This window comes from Primulina huaijiensis, chromosome 2 (genome assembly GCF_012295235.1).
Source record: "Primulina huaijiensis isolate GDHJ02 chromosome 2, ASM1229523v2, whole genome shotgun sequence".
In the NCBI taxonomy this organism is placed as follows: domain Eukaryota; kingdom Viridiplantae; phylum Streptophyta; class Magnoliopsida; order Lamiales; family Gesneriaceae; genus Primulina; species Primulina huaijiensis.
Window position 1 is genome coordinate 29571978 of NC_133307.1, and position 4732 is coordinate 29576709.

The window sequence follows — 4732 nt, forward strand, 5'->3', positions numbered from 1 at the left end:
GAGGAAGTGTTTAGTTCTGTCACTTTTTATGTATCCTTTCTTTCATTTGATCAACACATGCAGCATTATCTTCATATAGTATCACAGACTTCTCGTCGAATGATAATCCGCATGAGATTTGGATATGTTGGGTCATTGATTTTAACCACACACATTCACGGCTTGCTTCATGTAGTGCAATAATCTCGACATGATTTGATGAAGTTGTTACGAGCGTTTGTTTCTGTGAACGCCAAGAAATTGCAGTGCCTCCACGAGTAAATACATATCCAGTTTGGGAACGTGCCTTGTGTGGATCAGATAAGTATCCAGCATCGGCATAACCAATTATACTTGGATTAGCATCTTTTGAATACAAAAGTCCCAAGTCTGTCGTTCCTCGTAGATAACGGAATATATGTTTAATTCCGTTCCAGTGTCTCTTTGTTGGATATGTGCTAAATCTTGCCAATAAATTTACGGCAAAAGATATATCAGGCCTTGTACAATTTGTAAGATACATAAGGGCACCGATAGCACTTAGATATGGTACTTCTGGACCAAGAATATCTTCATCATCTTCACATGGACGGAATGGATCCTTTTCTATGTTTAATGATCTAACAACCATTGGAATACTTAAAGAATTTGATTTATCCATATTAAAACGTTTAAGGATCTTTTCTGTATAATTTTTCAGGTGAACAAATATTCCACATTCTTTTTGTTCAATTTGTAAACCCAGACAATACTTGTTTTTTCCAAGATCCTTCATTTCAAATTCTTCCTTCAAGTATGACACAACTTCATGAATTTCATTATTCGTTCCAATGATGTTTAAATCATCAACATATACAGCAATAATTACGCATCCGGATGTTGTTTTCTTAATGAAAACACAAGGGCATATTGAATTATTTACATATCTTTTTTTCATCAAATGATCACTTAGCCGATTATATCACATTCGGCGAGATTGCTTTAACCCATATAATGATCTTCGTAATTTCACAGAATAACATTCTCTGAGTTTTGAACTTTGTGCTTCAGGCATCTTAAATCATTCAGGGATTTTCATATATATATTACTATCAAGTGATCCATATAAGTAAGCTGTAACAACATCCATAAGACGCATTTCTAAATTTTCAGACTGCCAAGCTAATCAAATACCGAAACGTAATTGCATCCATCACGGGAGAATACGTTTCTTCATAATCAATTCCAGGCCTTTGAGAAAAACCTTGTGCAACAAGTCGATATTTCCATTTTATCCAATCCTGTCGATTTTTATATTCACCAAAAGATTTTAGTTCATGATCTTCATTATCATTTATGATGTCGATTGCCACATTATAAGAAAATATATCATCAATTTCTTCTATATCTTTTCGGTTCCATATTTTTCCAGTATTAATATAATTAATAGAGATTTCATGATTCTCGTCAGTTTGTGGTTCTGACAGAACATTTTCATCATCATGTGTTTCTTCAGGAACATCATTCTCTATTTTGTGATCATTATGTGTTTCTTCAGGAACATCATTCTCTATTTTGTGATCATTGTGTTTCTCTATGAATTTTCTTTTTCGAGGATTTTTATCCTTGGAACCAACTGGCCTTCCACGCTTCAGGCGTTTAATGACATCATGACTATCTTCAATTTGTTTCTTCGGAATTTCAATTCGAGCAGGGGCATTTGCAGCATGTATATATGATTTAGTTACCCCTTTTGTGTCTGCAAATGCATCTGGTATTTGATTTGCTATTCTTTGCAAGTGCACAATTTGCTGTACATCTTTTTCACATTGTTTTGTTCTTGGATCCAGATGTAACAATGATGATACATACCATGTAATTTCTTTTTCGGTATGTTTCTGTTCTCCCCCTAACATTGGGAAGATTTCCTCATTAAAATGACAATCAGCAAAACGTGCTGTGAACACGTCGCCTGTCTGTGGTTCAAGATATCGAATGATCGATGGACTATCATAACCAATATAAATTCCAATCTTTCTTTGAGGTCCCATTTTCTTTCGTTGAGGTGGTGCAATAGGCACATACACCATACATCCAAAAATTCTCAGATGAGAAATGTCTGGTTCTTTACCAAATGCAAGCTGCAATGGGGAGTATTTATGATATGCACTTGGTCTGATGCGAATTAATGAAGCAGCATGTAAAATTGCATGTCCCCATATAGAAATAGGGAGCTTTGTTTTCATAATCATTGGTCTAGCAATCATTTGCAGACGTTTAATCAATGATTCAGCCAATCCATTTTGAGTATGTACATGAGCAACAGGATGCTCAACAATGATTCCCATAGACATACAATAATCATTGAAAGTCTGGGAAGTAAATTCACCAGCATTATCAAGTCTAATTTTCTTGATTGTATAATCGGGAAATTGATTCCTCAATTTTATTATTTGAGCAAGTAATCTTGCAAATGCAACATTTCGAGTTGACAATAAACATACATGTGACCATCTGCTGGAGGCATCAATCAATACCATAAAGTATCTGAATGGTCCACATGGTGGATGGATTGGTCCACAAATATCACCCTGAATACGTTCAAGAAACATTGGTGATTCAGTTTGGATTTTGGCTGGTGATGGTCTTATAATAAGTTTTCCAAGAGAACATGCTTTACATTGAAACTTATTATTCTGAAAGATCTTCTGGTCTTTCAATGGATGACCATGTGTATTTTCTATAATTCTTCGCATCATTGTTGAACCAGGATGTCCTAATCGATCATGCCAATTGGTTAATATTGAAGAATTATCAATTACCATGTTTGATTCAATGGGACGTATATGTGTATAATGCAATCCAGTAGGGAGCATTGGTAGTTTTTCAATCACATATTTCTTTCCTGATTTATATGTGGTAAGACACATATATTTCTCATTCCCTTCATTCATTGTTTGAGTATCATACCCATGGGAATATATATCATTAAAACTCAACAAATTTCTTTTCGATTGTGGTGAATATAAAGCATCATTGATCAAAAATTTTGTACCATTAGGTAACAAAAATTGTGCTTTACCACATCCTTTAATCAAGTCTACAGGACCTGATATTGTATTCACCGTTGTTTTTGTTGGTTTTAGTTCCAAGAAATATCTTTTATCTCGGAGGATAGTGTGCGTTGTACCACTATCGGGTATGCAAACTTCAGCTTTGCTCATAGCATTTTCCATATTTGAACTTCAAAAAATATGCAATGAAAAAAAATTAATGACAATACATATGTAAATATAACACATATCATAATTGTACAATAAAACATTATCATATAAATACATGAAAAATAAATTATTGTACATTTATATTCTACCACTATATTGTTCATTTTCAGAGAAATCATTGAGAAAATCTGCAGCATCAATATTGTTCATTTCTATCCCACCAACATATTGATCATTTCCAGAGAAATCATTCATAAAATCAGCAGCATCAAAATGAGTTGAATCACTCAAACGGTCACTTCGCTCAGTGAAGTTGGTCTCTTTTTCTTTCCCCTTTATCGATTCTTTATAGAGCTTGCAAAGGTGCTCAGGGGCTCGACAAATACGAGACCAATGTCCTGGAGTGCCGCATCTGAAACAAGAACTTTCAAATCTTTTCGAGTGATTTTCATTAACACTCATGTTCTCATGATGCCTTTTCTGTGGGTGGTTCGTGACGCCCTTTTGAGATGAGTTATAAAAATAACTATCTCTATTGTTTTCAAAACCACGGCCTCGACCACGACCACGACCAATTCCACGTCCACGTCCACGACCACGACCTCGACCTCGACCTCGACCAAAACCTTGTCTTTGAATTTGATTTTGGTTTCCAGGTTTAAATTCATTTTTACTTACAGCATTTACTTCTGGAAATGCTGATGATCCAGTGGGTCGGGACTGATGATTTCTCATTAGTAGCTCGTTGTTTTTTTCCGCCACAAGAAGACAGGCGATGAGCTCAGAATATCTCGCAAATCCACGCACTCTATATTGTTGCTGTAAAGTTATATTTGATGCGTGAAACGTGGAAAATGTTTTTTCAAGCATTTCCGATTCTGTGACCTCATGTCCACAAAATTTTAGCTGCGAGATTATTCGATACATCGCTGAATTGTAATCACTGACTTTCTTAAAATCTTGGAATCTTAACATATTCCATTCATCACGGGCGGTCGGAAGTATAACTTCTCTTATATGTTCAAATCTTTCTTTCAATTCTTTCCACAGAGCCATGTGATCTTTTTCGATGAGATATTCACATTTTAAACCTTCATCGAGATGTCGACGCAAAAATATTATAGTTTTTGCTTTTTCTTGTGATGAAGATATACCATTTTCTCTAATGGTCTCGCTTAGACCCAATGACTCAAGATGCATTTCTAAATCGAGAGTCCATGGCATATAATTTTTCCCAGTAATGTCGAGTGCAACAAATTCGAGCTTTGTCAAGTTTGACTTGGTGGTACTAAAAAAATTATGATGCATTTTATTAGTTAATGAATATTGCAATACAAAATAATGGATAAACAACAAATACAAGCATTTGTAAAAATAAAGAAAACACATGAGGAGGATATTCTCCGATAAGTACAAGATTCGTGAGTATTATAACCAAAATAATTTAAAATAACTTTGTGAAAGCCATCTTCTTTTTTCTTCAAAAATTTGATGAAGAATAATTTTAGAGAAGAAGAGAAAGTTGGAGTGATTGAATGTGTTTGTGAGAT